The sequence below is a fragment of the Dromiciops gliroides genome, chromosome 1, assembly GCF_019393635.1.
Source record: "Dromiciops gliroides isolate mDroGli1 chromosome 1, mDroGli1.pri, whole genome shotgun sequence".
Taxonomy (NCBI): Eukaryota; Metazoa; Chordata; class Mammalia; order Microbiotheria; family Microbiotheriidae; genus Dromiciops; species Dromiciops gliroides.
In genome coordinates this window covers 93,791,636-93,809,348 of record NC_057861.1, presented here as the reverse complement: position 1 = coordinate 93,809,348, position 17,713 = coordinate 93,791,636, and the positions used below count along the sequence as shown (strand labels likewise).

Here is a 17,713-nt window from a genome sequence, read left to right as displayed (position 1 = left end):
TGCTGATTGCTTACCTGGTAAATCAGCATTCTTGAACCCTAAACTTATGATTCAGGTCTTCCTTCATCCAAGGCCAAGGGACAGCTTCACTAGACAAGGAAGAAACTTCCTAAAGGAAACTAGGGAGGCTAAGCAGAATTAAACTGAGTGGGAAATGGATTTCCCTTCTCGGTGGCAGGTTGGCAGCTTTGGCCTTCCACAGATGGATTAGCAGCTGCAAACACAGCTCTGCATATCTGACACATACGTGTTTGGTTTAGTATTTGTCCTCAAGCCAACAGCAGACAGATTTGGGAATGGGGGATAGCAGGGCCTTAGAGAGAAGAGCGTGCTGTCCCAAGTCTTGGGTGACAACAGGCTCTGTTCTTGAGGCACAGCCAAAACACTTGTTTCCCACTAAATCTGAGTCATTCTCAAAACAAGATCAGAGCCAGGATGGAAACTTTCTTACCAAACTTTCTTACCAGACATAAAATCTGGTAATCTTTACAATGGCCAAAGTTATTCTTTGCTTGAGTGTAGAACCACAGGATAATAATAAGCAGAATCCAGGTAGCCAGGGCTCCCAATTAAGAGGAGGGTGTGGTGTGCTCTACTTCAAAGAGAAAGAAACAAGTGCAATAAAGGAGGAGGTGAAGAAATATTTCTTTTTTTGTTGTTGTTGCTTTAAATTTTATTTTACTTAGTCCTATTTAGTAGACAATTAATGTTTTCCATCAATTCAGGGTGCAGAAACTTTCACTGTCTTCACATTTTTTTTGTTTAGGTGCTGCCTTTGTAGGAGCCTTAGCAGCAGATGCAGCTGTTTTCTTAGTTGTTTGCTTAGCCTTTTTTGCTTCCTTGGCAGCCCTGATGGCTTGTTCTCATTGGGCCTTTCAAACTTCAGGTTTCTGGTTCCTCTTGGCCATTATATTAGCAAGAGAAGTCCCAGTGATGGCCCTCTGGAATTTAACTGCCCAACAGTTAATCTCTTCCGTCTGTCCCTTCTTGTGCTTTCTTCTATAGAGGACAGTCCAATTGATCTGTTGAGGGTTCCTCTTTGAAAGGAATGCATACTCACATTTTGCATTCAAAAATTGGAAAACCTTCCTGTCCATGCGGGCGTAGCACCTCCCATGACCTGGGTAGATCTTATACCCGCTGAAGCTGCACAAATTGAACTTCATGGCTGGGACAGGCAAGGAAATGGCGAAGAGGAAGAGGAAGAGGAAGAAGAAATATTTCAATGTTTCTCTTTTTTTCTTTTTTTTCTTTTCTTTTTTTTTTTTTTTTTTGGTGAGGCAATTGTGTGACTTGCCCAGGATCACACAGCTACTGTTAAGTTTCTGAGGCTGGATTTGAACTTAGGTCCTCCTGACTTCAGGGCCGGTGCTCCATCCACTGTGCCACCTAGCTGTCCCTGGACCCTTAACTTCTTCATAAAACTACCCCTGGCCATTACCAGTCTTCAGGTATAGGATCAGTACAGAAGTGATTATAGAATTAGCATATTCATAGATGATACAAGTAGGAGAGAGGGTTAAGGCATAAAAACAAAATTCATTTACAGAAACTATTCACCAGTCTGGAATGATAAGCTAAATCTAGTAACATAAAATTAAATTGAACAAAAGGAAGGAAGGAAGGAAAGAAGGAAGGAAGGAAGGAAGGAAGGAAGGAAGGAAGGAAGGAAGGAAGGAAGGAAAGAAGGAAGGAAGGAAGGAAGAAAAGCATTTATGATGTTAACACTTAGATTAAAAATATGTGCATATGTAAAAATTTATTGGGCATGGTTAAAAAAAGAATTTATTTAAAAATATGTGTAAGATTTTAGTGGACAGCAATATCACTGTGAGTTAACAACCTGACAGCTAAAACAAACAAAAAACAAGCAGCTAGCATTATCCTAGATTGAGAGGAATAAATCTGAGAATGAGGGAGACCCTAGTACTTCTATGCTTTGTCCAAGTGAGGTGATATAAATTTTGGGCCCCTCATTTCAGGAAGGATATTGAAAAAACCAGAACACTTCCAGAGAGGGGCAACTAGAGGAGAGAGGAAATTAGAGCCTATGCCACTCAAGGCATAGGTAAAGGAATCGATATCCAGTGCCTCCATTAGACCACATATATAGTATTATGTTCAGCTCTTGGTGCTGAAACAATGAAATGTCAGAGACACAGATGGTGGAATGCATGACATACAATGGATGATGATTCACAGCAGAAAAAAATTGACTAAAGGAAGGAGATGCATATTTTAAAGACAAAGTAGCTTACTTGCTGTGTCTTGTGCAGGAGATTCCACTGTTCCCCTTGCTTGGAATGCTTCTCATCTCTGCCTCTTGGAATTTCTAGAGGCCTTAGGACTTAGCTTAAGTGTTATCTCCTATGAGAGACCTTTCCTGATGCCTCAGGGTTTTTTTGTTTGTTTGTTTCTTTGCTTTGGTTTTAGTCTCTCTCCAGAACTTTCTCACTCTATTCCTCATGGCAGGTGGCCTGTGATAGACCCCATACTCAGAGGCAGTAAGCCTAGTGAGTAAAAGTACCATTTTCCATCTCTTCTTTCCTTTTTTTTTTTTTTTTTAGTTTTGTTTTGTTTTTGCAGGGCAATGAGGGTTAAGTGACTTGCCCAGAGTCACACAGCTAGTTAAGTGTCAAGTGTCTGAGGCTGGATTTGAACTCAGGTCCTCCTGAATCCAAGGCCAGTGCTTTATCCACTGCGCCATCTAGCTGCCCCCTTCTTCTTTCCTTTTTAATGGGACGGAATAAAATTCACAGGATGAGCAGACATGAATAGATTGGCACTGATAATAGATCTCATTGTCTTATTTCCTACCTATCTCCCAAATTCACCTTTATGTATCCTAAACTTCTCAATTACTGTTGATAACACCACTATCCAGTTACTTTTTTGCAACGTGATTGTCATCCTCAACTGCTCACTCTCCCTTCAGTCCACATATTTCCAACAGTTGCCCAATATCGTCATTTCTAACTCCACAACATTTCTCAAATATCTTCCAGTCTCCTCACATGAGCACCACCCTAGCTCAAGCCAATATCACTCAGATTATTATAATAGCCTCCTATATTTTTCTCCTTCATGTCCCTTCCCTTTCTAACCATCCTTGACATAATTGCCAGTGATTTAACTAAAACACATATCAATGTCACTTGCTCACTCAATAGTCTCCAGTGAGTCCTTATTGATTCTGTAATCAAATGTTTTTTCTTTTTCTCATTTAAAGAAAATTTTGTGCACATTTTATAATATACATAAATATTAATGTATACATATATACATGTACACATACACATATACATACACAAACAAACATGTATATGTACATACCCTGGGGTACATGCTCAAAATCTTTTACTAAGAGGAATGCACAATATATAAAAGTTTGGAAACCATTTTGCTCAAAACTGATAGCTTTTCACTGGAAGACATTGAGACCAGAACCTAAGTATGGTCATAGATACTTAGGCATACTGGGTAAGCCCTGCACCACCCCCTAGTACTCCTATTCTTCAAGCTCCCTCAAAGCAAGGTTCACACACAAGCTATCATCTTCAGTCTTTTCCTCTTATTGTCTTTCTTGCATAGGGTCTCCCTTTGTGCTCCATGCTCCTAAATATACACATTCATTCTCCCTCATCTATCTAAAATCTCTACCCCTTAACTCCATCTCTCTGATTCATAGGCACACTCTCCTCTCCTTTTCCCTCTCACTCCCACTTATTTCACAAACACAGATCTAGTCTCTACCACAAGGGCTATTCTTTGTCATCAGGACTGTTCTGTCTCCAATGCAGAGAGAATGTCTTGATGTCCTTAAGTACACCTAGAGAATTATTAGTGGTGGAGAACAAACTGGCACTTGCATTTCCTCAAACTCACAGCTGTTCTCCCTCTATTGATATAACACAGTGGAGTTTTTACAAAGAAGGATTATTTACTTCAAAAGATAATCCCAAATATACAAAGTCTGTGCCCCCTACTACATGGAAAGCATAATCCTCCCCCTCTGCACCACTTCAGTCTCTGGATAGGGGAAGAGGATTACATTTACAGTTTAGCTAAGTTCCCATATATCTGAGTCCCAGTTGCAAATTCAAACCCCCTCTCATACTCACGTTATAAACAAGCTACATTTTCAGGGCTTCCATGCTGGGCTGGCTGGTTACTGCACATGCAATCCAGGCTCCAAGGTCTCCATGGGTCAAACTTCAGGTCAGGTAGATAACACCTCTGACAACTGAAACTGAGGATATCCAACACAGAACAGAAAAAAAACCCTCTTCTAGGCCCATTGATTAGTGCTTAAATTAAAAAAAAAAACACAAAAAACCAATTCAGTTCATGGCATCCATGCTGGACACTCAGCACAGAAATTAGAAGCACAGTCAAAAAATAGTGGAAGTAGAGAAAACAGTTTAGTTGGACTACTTTTAAAGATGTAGGCAGTCACTCAAGAAGGTTATGCTATTGTTGGTGGAGTTGTGAACTGATCTAACCATTCTGGAGAGCAGTTTGGAACTATGCCCAAAGGGCTATAAAGCTTTGCATACCCTTTGACCCAGCAATACCACTATTGGGTCTTTTCCCCAAAGAGATCATAAAAAAGGGAAAGGGACCCACATGTTCAAAAATATTTATAACTGGAAATTGAGGGGTTGCCCATCAATTGGGGAATGGCTGAACAAGTTGTCATATATGAATGTAATGGAATACTATTGTGCTGTAACAAACAATAAGCAGGCAGATTTCAGAGAAACCTGGAAGGACTTGCATGAACTGATAATGAGTGAGATGAGCAGAACCAGGAGAACACTGTACACAGTATCAACATTGTGTGTTGATCAACCGTAATAGACTTGATTCTTCTCAGCAATACAATTGTCCAAGATAGTTTCAAAGGACTCATGATGGGAAAGGCTCTCCAAATCCAGAAAAAAAAAAACAAAAACAGAACTATGGAATCTGGATGCAGATCAAACCATACTATTTCTATTGTTTTTGTTGTTGTTGTTTTTCTTTTTTGAGGTTTTTCCTTTTTGCTCTGATTCTTCTCTCATAACATGACTAATGCAGAAATATGTTTACTGTGATTGTATATATATATATATATATATATATATATATATATATATATATATATATATATAACATATATCAGATTACTTGCTCTCTTGGGAGGGGGAAGGGAGAGGAGTGAGGGAGAAAATTTGAAACTAGAAATCTTATGAAAACAAATGTTGAAAACTATCTCCAAATATAACTGGAAAATAATAAAATATTTATAGGGAAAAAAAGAAGGTTATGCTAACTCAAATGGTAGGGTTACAGTGGTCTCCATGTTAGGCAAAGTAGGTATGCTCAAAAGCCAGGTTACATTGCCATTCCCAGTATTTAAGGTTACCAAGCTAGAAAAGCTTTAATTAAGGGGTGGCACTCAATGGTGTGCCTATCTTGATGACAAACCTAGCTAAATTTGTAGACACATTCTCAGACACATGACCACCACAGGATGACTATATTTTTTTTTTCCTAGAGTAACTCAAAACAGCATAGTGTAGTTGTAATCTTTAATGAAGAACAGAATAGCCCACAGTTCCTGGAAGTACTAAAACAGAGTTTTCCAAAGTGTGGGAATTGCAGATCTAATGTTTTGTAGTACAACTCCCACATAAATACAATTATTTTTTTCAATGAAAACAATGTTCAAATCAAAGCCAGCAGTAGAGTAACATGACAATTTTGCTCTAATTGATCGAGAAGATAGTGTGGTAATTATTTAGTATACTATGTGCAAATGATCATAGGATCACAAATGTATAACTTGAAGTAGCCTTTGAGGTTCCTGAATCCAAGCTTCTCATTTTATAGAGATGAGAAAACTGAGATGCTTAGAAGTTAAATGGCTTGCCCAGGCTCACATAACTAGTAAATGGTAGAGCAGAAACGAGATTGGAATCTAGGTTTTCCTAACTCCAAGCCCACCAAATTTTAGTTAAATTTGAAGGAACAAAGAAAGGAAGCATGCATTCATTAAGCACTTACTATGTGCCAAGCACTATGCTAAGTGCTGGGGATACAAATATATGTAAAAATATAATTTCTTCCCTCAAGGAGCTTATCTTCTATTAGGAGGAAACAATACCCAAAGAGAAGTTAAAGTGGGAAAAGGAGAACTGTACTGTGCCTGGGGGCATGATTTTGAACTCCAGAAAAGGTAGTTTGAGGGGAGATGAGGAGGCCAGGGCGGACCCCTTCACACAATGGAGACTCTAAAAGGAACTAACAAGTGGGAAAAGGGGAAGACCTTGCAACAGCAAAACCCAAGGTAAGCAGACCACAGCTGTAGTAGAATGTTCCAAAACAAGAAGGCCCCAGGCACTGAGGAAAGCTCCAATGAGTCAACAGGAGTCACATGATTTTGTAATCCAGAAAATCACTCAATATGGGCAGTCTTTTATGATCACAATCAGTTAGTATACGCTCACAACAGAAATACTAAGTAAAGGTGGTAGCCAGGTGGCACCATGGATAAAGCATCAGCCCTGGATTCAGGAGGACCTGAGTTCAAATTTGGACTCAGACACTTGACACTTACTAGCTATGTGACCCTTGGCAAGTCACTTAACCCTCATTGCCCTGGGGGAAAAGAAAAACATTAAATGGTTATGTATACCTATTTTATATACCTATAAACCCAGGATCATGTAAAAATTTCTCAGGCACAAAGGGGTCATGAGTGAAAAACATTTAAGAAGTCCTGTTCTATACAATGAGATTCACAAGTACTTTTACTGATAAAAAGAAAAAAAAATAGGTGTTTGCTTTGAAGAATTATGTTAACTACATAAACATGAAATATAATAAATTAAAATGACATTTTAAGTCTATACTGACAAAATAAGATAATTTTTCCAGAGCAAATTAGGTGTTTTTAGTAAATGAACACTTAAAAAACAACGATGTGACGTCAAAAAATTGCTTACATCATATGAGGGGGCTTAAAGAATTGTTAATCCTAAAACATAATTTAGTAGGAGAAATGTTGGTGTTCCAGCTACCAATATGATCAAACTTATGTTTAGGGAATCTCATAAAAAGAAGCTTTGAATGTTTACAACTTCACATAATATATGGGAAAGAGATTTACCCATATGTGTGGAAACCATTTTGATCAATGAATTGAGAAACTCACCTCTTTTGCATTAAAGTAGATGAAGACAAAGATACAGATATTCCTTTGATTATATATTTAAGAAACACTGTTGAAACTAATATTGGTTAAGATTTGTTACTTTGCGAATTTTTTCATGACAATATCAAATCAAGAGTAAATTTCAATTCCACAATTGGTAGAATTGTTAATGAAAATGACATAATGGGAGAAAATAGTATTAGACTTTGAACTAAGAGAATTCAAGTGATGTCAAGATGAAATCCAAGTATATAAGCACTAGTTAAAAATATGCTTTTGTGCTAGTTTGACACATTGCATGATTCACAGTCCATTTATACTGCATAGCTTAAATCATTACAAAAGTAAAAATAAACCTTATTTTTTAAAAGTCCTTTAAAAGAAAAATTTTTTTAAAGTCCACTAAAAATTACTTATAAAGTATTATGATTATAGCAGCCAGAAGATATGGTACTTCTATATTATTGTAAAACACTGTAAAACACTTCTATATTATTGTAAAACACTTTCTAATAACGAAGTATTTCGGAGTTTAAATGGCTATTTTTCTTAATGATGAGAAATTAAGCAAAAGCATTTCATTGTTTAAATGCCATGTTGACCCTCATAGTTTTTGGATATTTCTGAAAAACTGAATACTATAAATTCAATATCCTCCAAATTGTATTCTGATCCAGATTAAAGAAATGACTACATTTATGAAAAAGTTAGAGCTGTGGAAAATATATTTATAAAATTATATTCTATATGATCCCCTTTCCTGCAAATAAAATAGCAGGAAAAAGGCCCATATATTAATTACTTGACCAGAATACCAAAGCAATTTTAATTTTATTCTAAAGACTTGGATTTTTTTTGGTTATTAATATATAATAGTTTAATATGTGTTTCACCCTGATTTTTTTTATTTCTAGTCATATTATATTACTTAAACTTGTGACTTGTGGGATATGTTCCTCTCTCATGGTTCAGAAGTCTGTAGAGAAAGTTTTACAAAGAATTTTTTAGACATTAACTTCTTTTTTTTAATTTAGAATTTTATTTTCCAAATTGCATGTAAAAATTAATTTTGACATAAATTTTTTAAACTTTGTGTTCCAAAAAACAAAACAAAACAAAGCAAAAACAACTTTGTATTCAAAGTTCTCTTCTTCCCTCCCTCCCCCTACAAGAACTCAAGAAATTCAATATAGGTTACACATTAGTAGTCATGCAAAACATCTGCACATTAGCCAGGTTGTGAAAGAAAACAGACAAAAGCAAAACTTCAGATTAAGGAACTATCAAAAAATTATGCTTCAATTTGTTTTCAAATACCATCAGTTCTTTCTCTATCGATGGATGGCAATTTTCATATATCCTTCAGAGTTAACTTGGATCATTGCATTGCTGAAAATAACCAAGTCATTCACACAGATCATCTTACAATATTGCTGCTATTTTGTATATAGTACATTTCACTCTGCATCAGTTCATATAGTTCTTTCCAGGTTTTTCTGATAGCATCCTGCTCATCATTTTTTGTTTGTTTGTTTCTGATAAAGCAACTAACAAAAAATTATGTTTCAATCTGTAGTCAAATACCATCAGTTCTCTCACTGTAGATGAATTACATTTTCATAACACCTTCAGGGTTGTCTTGGATAATTGCATTGCAGAAAATAACCAAGTCATTCACAGTAAATCATCTCACAATGTTACTGTTATTTTGTATACAGTAGATCTCACTTTGCATCAGCTCATGCAGGTCCCTAGACCTGGATATTTCTAAATGTAAATTATTAAGAAACCCTTTTGCCATAGACAAATATGGCATATTTGAAATTACTCTAGCTGAATAAGAGTGGCTAATAGATTTGCCTTGTGATAGTATCTCAAAAACAGGTGTTTGAAGTTCAAAAACTTATGTCTTTGCTGTCTTAAAAAAAAGTAATCTGGTGTATCAAAATATTTGGTACAAATTTCAATACTATTTGCTACAACTACCTTACTTAATTTGTGTGAAAAGATGTTTTAGCTACAATTATAATAAGGTCAAAATATCAGTTGAATACTGATGTCATCAACTGTGCCACACATTAAGAAACTTTACACACACACACACACAATCCCACCTATCAAATTACTATTATTATATATAAATATGAAGTTGTAAAGTTTATCATTACACCATTTGACTTATGTAAGATTTGTTTGTGACATAATTATCACATTTTAGATTTTATTGGAACAAAATGTGAACTAATTATTCACATAAATTCTTTTATGTGGTTGGTGTATATTTTTCCATAAAAGGAGAAATATTACTACATAAAGATCTGAAACAGTATAATTTTTTGTTTTTTATTTTTATTAATAAAGTATTTTATATTTTTCCCATTACATGTAAAGATAGTTCTCAACTTTTGTTTATACAAGCTTTCCAATTTCAGATTTTTCTTCCTCCCTCCCCTCCCTCCCCCCTCCCCTAGACAGCAGGTAATCTGATATAGGTATATATATATATATATATATATATATATATATATATATATATATATATATATATATACACACATATATATATATATACACACATACACACACATATATATACATATATATATACACACACACATATATATATACATATATATATATATATACATATATACATAATAACACTAAACATATTTCTGCAATGGTCATGTTATAAGAGAAAAATCAGAGCAATGACGAAAAACCTCAAAATAGAAAAACAACAGCACCAAAAACAAAAGAAATAGTATGGTTCATTCAGCATCTATACTCCACAGTTCTTTTTTTTTCCTGGATTTGGAGATCCTCTTCTATCATGAGTTCCCTGGAACTCTTCTGTACCATTGCATTGGTGAGAAGAATATAGTCAATCACAGTAGATCAACACACAATGTTGATGATATTGTGTACAATATTCTTCTGGTTCTGCTCATCTTACTCATCATCAGACCACACAAGACCCTCCAGGTTTCTCTGAATTCCTCCTGCTCATTGTTTCTTACATCACAATAGTATTCCATTGTATTCATATACCACAACTTGTCCAGCCATTCCCCAATTGATGGGCATCCCCTCAACTTCCAATTCCTTGCCACCATGTACAGAGCAGCTATAAATATTTTTGTACATATGAGTCCCTCTCCCCTTTCCATGATCTCTTTGGGAAAATGACCCAAAAGTGGTATTGCTGGGTCAAAGGGTATGCACAGCTTTATAGCGCTTTGGGCATAATTCCAAATTGCTCTCCAGAATGGTTGGATCAGTTCACAGCTCCACCAACAATGCATTAGTGGACTAATTTTTCCACAGCTTGACCAACATTTATTATTTTCCTTTTTTGTAATATTAGCCAATCTGCAAGGTGTCAGGTGGTACCTCAGAGTTCTTTTTATTTGCATCTCTCTAATCATTAGAGATTTAGAGCATTTTTCATATGGGAATAGATAGCTTTGGTTTCTTCATCAGAAAACTGCCAAAACAGTATATTTTTATGGAATTATTATTCTTTTTTTTCTTTTTCTTTTTTCTTTTTTCTTTTCTTTTTAGGGCAATGAGGGTTAAGTGACTTGCCCAGGGTCACACAGCTAGTAAGTGTTAAGTGTCTGAGGCCGGATTTGAACTCAGGTACTCCTGACTCCAGGACCGGTGCTTTATCCACTGCGCCACCTAGATGCCTGGCAGGAATTATTATTCTTAATAGGCAGAGAATAGTTTACTTGGTATGCTCACTAGGGACCTTGGGGAGCATTGTCCTCTTTATGGACTATTCTGGCTTAGGCTGGGGATTTGAGGGAAAGAGACACTGCTAACTCTTCATGAACTTAACTCAACAAAGTTTACTGATGTCAGCACAAGCCCACAGTCCAAAGGATACAAAAAGGAAATATACATATCTTGTGGGTAGCAAACCCCATTCTCAGTCTTTTTCATTGATGATAGAGTATTCTGTAAAACATATGATCTCCAGAAACTAGATAAATACCCTGGACTACAGAGTATCCAACAGCCTTTGGGATTTCTATTTCATTACAGCTGAGAATAAAACAAAATAGTCTGAGGTAAACAAATGTTAAGGGCTAAAATTCTAGCTAGTCTGTCTAAAATATCCAATGAGTGGTCGCCAATAAATTATAAGCTTTAGCAAGAGTTAGACTTTTAAGCATTTATTAAGGAGAATAAGAATTTGGTAAAGAGAGAGAAAAGCCTAGATTCCTATCTATTAAAGGGAGAGCACATTTCTAGCTCCCTTCTCCGCCAGTGTCCTCAGGAAAGAGCGCCTCCGTCTCCTCCTTCCTCCTCCCACTAGTCCGCGTCACTTCCTGATACCAAAGAAAAGACTCCTGGTCTTGCCCTCAAAGACCTTCGCTTCATGGGCAGAACTCTTCTACAGTTAGTATCCAGCAGGTGGCGTTATTCCAATCGTTACAGTCCCCCCTGTTGTTCCTCAAGAAACAAAATGTTTCCTTGACGGAACAGTAAAAACAATATAATAACTATTGCTAACTAATAATATGTGAACAACAATATAGAAAAGGAAGAGAGGAAAGTTTTGTCCAGAGGGGCGATTTTTTTTGTCCTCATGAACCGACGCTTTGACATTAGTCTTGCAAAGGGAGGGCCTCTGCAGAGAATACATGTTAAAGATGGTGTATATTATAACAGAAAGAGAAAAAAAACAACAAAAACAACAAATCAAAACTGTTCATTTAAAGTCTCTGAAAGTCTTTTCTCAGATGTCTTCTAGGTGTAGTCGTGGAATGGAAGTCTTTTCAGGGGTTGATGTGTGGATGCTGGTAATCAGCCAGGAAATTTCCTACAAAATTGAGCTTAACACAACTTTAAAATAGCTTTGTCAATAATCAAATCAAACAATGAAAGTTCTCAAAAACACGTCTAAGGGAATTCATAATCTTAGTTGTTACACATGAAACATATAAGAAAACAAAAATTGAAACATTCTTTAAAATTATAATATTATTATAGTCCCCCCTTATGGAGGGTAATTGAGAAGACAATTGCTGCAATATTAATTAATAAAAATAATTTTTTATCTTTGTTTCATCACTTTTTGCATCATCTGCCTAATTATCCTCATGCCATTATAAGAAATTAAAAAATCTAATATAATTGGTAACAGGTGTCAAGGCCAAATTCAACACTGTATTTATCATGACACCTGAGATAATTATGGGGGTTACCATAAAAGAACAGAGAAATGATGGGATATGAGCATTCCCACACTTGAGCTATTGCTCAAGCCATGCAGTATGCCAGGCTTAAAATAGGTGGATGGAATATATGTCCATGCCACCGAACATATTGGAGGAAACTGAGTCAGACTTAATCAGATGCATGGGATTGAGATGTCCATGGCATCAGGCATATAGGAGGGAGCATAGAAGCCAGGTGTAGAAGTGAGATGGGTGGGATCAATACTTCCAGCCATCTGTACAATATTGTGGGGAAAAATAAAATAAAATATTAAACCAAGAGAATCCAACCTCAACATTAGTCAAAAGCCGTTCCCTCGGCCATACCTTGACTTCATGCATGTCTCCCCTCATGTGACAGTTCAGTGTCTGCTCTTGCATGTATTCCTCTTGTGATTGGATGGCATCTTGGCCAACTGGCATCTGATAACTCAGAATAAAGGCAATTAATGTCTTAAATGATAAGTTCCCATAATCCAAGTCTCATATGGATTTAAAAATTGAGGATAATAAATGATTGCAAAAAATGTGAATACATCTTGACTCAGAATATAATATATAATTATGCAACAATTTCAAATAATACCTTTTTTTACTTAGTATACAATTACTTTTGTGAAAAATCTGAACATATTTAAATATAAGTTAAAGCACAACAGAATCTCAAAGAAAACTTTTTTTTTTGAAAAAAGAAAACTTTTACAAATGTTCCCCTCTTTTTTTTGGGGGGGGGGGAATATGCTTATCAAAAATAATACTTCTAGAATCAATTTACACTTGCCATGGCAACCAATTTGCCAGGGAAATGCTTTAAAGAGTTTGATCAAATAATCAGTTGAGGAAAAAAAAATAACAAAAACAAACAACTCAGAATATGGGAGCACAATACTCCTAGAATTAACATTGTATTATGAAATCAAAACCATGTTTCAAAATTAGATAGATGAATGAATAGAAGAAAATACACGTGGAATAATAAAAGACAATGAAATTCAAACTAGGGAAATCTAAATGAATATGAATTTAATATTAATAAGAGTCTTATAAAATATAAACTTGATCACATGACTATAAAAAGCTTTTACAAATATTCTCCTTGTTTTAAAAACTAAGTATAAAACACAATCTCAAAAGCATGAAAATCTCTATGAAAATAAACCCATACCATTAATTTCAAAATGTAGGTGTAATAGCATAGAAATTCTATGTAACCTCTGAACTGACATTAATACTCTGAGTGAATTCAGAACACTTTTGATTCCGATATCTAAAATCCCCAATACTCATATCAATACCTTGCTTCTTACTTCTACATTTCTGTACAATATATACCCTTCCATGGCAAAAGAAGCAGAGTCTTGAACTATGTTGATTGTCATTCTTATTCAGCTTAAGTTTTTCTTCTTTAACCCCTCTATATTGTCTGTCAGTCTTTTCACCATACAAATGCTTTATAAGATTACTAATTAAAGACAAAAGCAGGTTAGCAAAATTATGAACAAAACGAGCATATCTGGAATTTAAAGGGTTTTCTAAGGTTGTCTCAGAAGCACAGCCAGGCTGGGGAAGGGCTGAGCCTGAAACTGCAAATGCAGGTAGAAAAAGTTGAGCATGCGCATCAGATCTCTGGACTTCCCAGGCAGGGGAAGCTATGGGCTTGGCCATAGGAGGAGTAGAGGGTGGGGTCTGGAGAGGAGGGGAGGGACCAGAGCAATTTGAATCAGACTTGATTTTGAACTCAGGCCTGGATTCCTCTTCCCCCACTTTGCCTCCAGGTGCTAGGGGATTAAAAGCTTCTAGAGGGTGGGTCATTGCCTCCAGGCATGCAAAATTAGAGCAACAATTACTGTTAGAACTGGGAAAAGCTGCAGGAATCTCTTCAGGTTTCCCTGAAAAAGCATGGTTGGGAGAGCGAGAGATATTTCCTTGTGTGAGTAAGTTGCTGGCTCTTTTAACAAAAATAAAAAAAATAATAGAAAATCCACAAAAACAAAGCATTAACATGTTAATGATCTTATCTCCCATTTGTCTGGTTAAACAGACTAAAATCAAAAATAGGATAATTAGGGAGTTTAAAAGGTCCATTCGAAAAAATTTAAAGGAAAACACAGCCAGTATACCAGTACTTAGCAGTTAAAGGGAGAGGGAGGGGAAATTTCTTACCCAACCAGAAGATCAGAAGAAGACTGAGGTTTAGCTTTCCTCTTCGTGGTCAGCCATCTGTTAAGGGCTAAAATTCTAGCTAGTCTGTCTAAAATATCCAATGAGTGGTTGCCAATAAATTATAAGCTTTAGCAAGAGTTAGACTTTTAAGCATTTATTAAGGAGAATAAGAATTTGGTAAAGAGAGAAAAAAGCCTAGATTCCTATCTATTAAAGGGAGAGCACATTTCTAGCTCCCTTCTCCGCCAGTGTCCTCAGGAAAGAGCGCCTCCGTCTCCTCCTTCCTCCTCCCACTAGTCCGCGTCACTTCCTGATACCAAAGAAAAGACTCCTGGTCTTGCCCTCAAAGACCTTCCCTTCATGGGCAGAACTCTTCTACAGTTAGTATCCAGCAGGTGGCGTCATTCCAATCGTTACACAAAGTTCCATGCATATAACAATGACACACATTTATATTATATGACTTACATTTATATGATAGTGCTTCCAACTTTTCAAAGAATTTTTCTCCCCAAAATCCACTGAGATGTGTTGGTTATTGCAAGTGCCTAAGGACTTCAACTTGGGTCTCAACCTCAAGTTTAATCCTCTTTTCACTCTAGAATATTACATATATAAATCTACCAACTATAAGTCAGCTAGGTGATAGTGAAAGTCTGGGTTGGAACAATTACTTTAGTACCTCTAGCTATACTTTATAACTTCACTAATCCTTTCTGGCTATTTCTGGCACCACATCCACACCTCACCACTTCCAGTTTTAAGAGGAATGAGAGACAACCTCTCTCATGCACACTATTCCATTTGCACAAACCTAGACTTCTCTCTAGTCACTTGCCAGTTGTTGGTGAAGGCAAGTTATAGCCTGAGCAGGTCATTTTGTTTGATTTGCAAACATGCTTTGCATCAGTGACTGCCCCAGACTTTATTATTGTATTAAATCAGTGGAGGGGAAGGTAAACCTGCCCAATATCCTCACACATTCCTGCATTCCCGTTACTTGTTGGCAGAGCTATCAGTCAGCATCAGATTGGATAATAGTAATGTCATAAGTAATTCAAACTTTCCCTGGTTGGTCCAGTGCTGATTGGCTGCTCAGCCAGTAAGTGAAATTGGTGGAAAAGTAGTGGGGGTTGGAGAGAAAAGGGAAAGAAATCTCTTGCCCTTATAGCTTTATATGTCCCCAAATACCTCCTATGCATGGCTCTGAACCTATTCAAAACCCTGCCTGTGAAAGGTCCATATCCAGAAGTCCTAGGACATTCTTCAGAAAATGGAACTGGGGCAAGCTGCATAAAATGTATCCTTACATCATTCTTTAAGAACAATCCTGCTGAGGAGATGGGAAAGACTAACAGGAGCAAGAACCTAAAACATGGGAATCTATAAGATCAATGCTGGAGTAGCTGCACAAAGCCATGGAGGAGATCACCTGGGATATGTTTATTGAGCTTGAGAGAAGCAGTTCAGGGGAAAGCTCACTTCCTAGTAGCTTCATATTTTAGCTAATCATTCTTGCTAAGTTGGTATTAAACTAGATATTTCTTTAGTGCTAAAGGAAAATGGATACTGTCGCTGCCCACCAAATTTCATTGCACTGGGACAAAACTCTGTTTCCCATGTCCTAGTAATGTCTCTGTCACTCTTCTACCTGCGATAAGAGTGCTACGGTGTAAATTGAGGGGTTCCTAATGCAATGTCTCACCTGAAATGACTCTTCCAAAGGTCAACTGCCTCTCCTTCTACAGAGGCTTCAATAGACATTTTGGAAGAAAGTATGGAATAGTTCAGAGGGTTAACCATATGCATAATCATAAGTTCTGTGTCTAGGATGTAGTGTGTGATGTGCTGGACCTGCAATCAGGAGAGGTAGGTAAATATTATTATCTTCATTTTACAAAGAAGGAAACTAAAACCCCCCAAAATGACTTGTTTTAGGTCTGGCTCTAAATCCATACTACTTCCACTTTAAAATGTGCTGTTTCCTGTATCATAAAAATAGCTCAGATGTGTATGGGCCTTCCCAATTTGTGAAACATTTTCATGTGTTTTTTGGGCAGGTAGGTGGAAGAGTGGATAGAACCCTAGGCTTGAAATCAGGAAGATTGCACTGTAATCTAATCTGGCCTCAGACACTTACTAGCTGTGTGACACTGGCCAAGTCACTTCACTCTACCTCAGTACTTTCTCTGTAAAATGAGCTGGAGAAGGAAATGGAAAACCATTGCAATATCTTTGCCAAAAAAAAATATATGATATAGGGGCATAAAGAGTTAGACCTGAGTGAAAAAAAAAACAACCCTGAAATGACAATGTATATATGTATTATTCAACATTGGATTGGAAAGAATGCCTGAGGAGGAGCTAATTAATCTGCCACTCGCTCCCTATGTTCATTGGGGTGGGACATTTTATGTCTTAAAGTCTCTATAAAATGGGGGGGGGGGGATAAAACCTGTTTCCTTTAATGAGCAGGGTCATTATGAGGGAAGCATGTTGAGAAGTGCCATAGAAATGTGAGCTCTGTTTCAAAATTCCATTTTCTCTGTTATCCCCATTTTTCTGATGAGAAAACCAAGGCAACAGAGTGTATAAATGACTTCTCGAATGTCACCCTGCACTTGGGCAGCTAAGCTGTGACCTCTATTATAGTATCTCAGAGCAGAGAGTGACTTCAGAAGTATCTTCTGCAGGCAGAACGTGTTCCAAGAGCTTTCAGTTCCTTCAGGAGAGAAAGAACAGGGTCAGATTGAGATTCGGGACAAGGCTAGGCACATAACAGAATGTTTCAAACAGGCTCCTTAACTGTGACAGGTGTGGCTGAGAGAGATACCAGCTGGCCAAAGCTGACACAAGGCATAAGAGAGGAAGCAGGAAGCAGTGGGTGGCTGCTGTTTTTGTGGCATTTTCTTCATGCAGTTTGGCTTAAATAGTTTCTGATTTTGCTTCCCTGCATTCCAGCTTGGAGTTTGCTTTTGTCACTGCTGGAGATGTTACATGCCACACGCTAGCTTATCCCTGATGAGCTCATGCAGACAGACTTTTCCTGGGTGTGTGTGTGTGTGTGTGTGTGTGTGTGTATGTGATTGTGTTCATGCTATATCCCTCTCAGATGGTGGAGAGA

General features: G+C 36.9%; 1 pseudogene; it reads right to left on the bottom strand.

Moving 5' to 3' along the window:
* Positions 1-703: 703 nt before the first annotated feature.
* Positions 704-1,166, bottom strand: LOC122746110 (annotated as a pseudogene).
* Between the last annotated feature and the right edge of the window lie 16,547 nt (positions 1,167-17,713).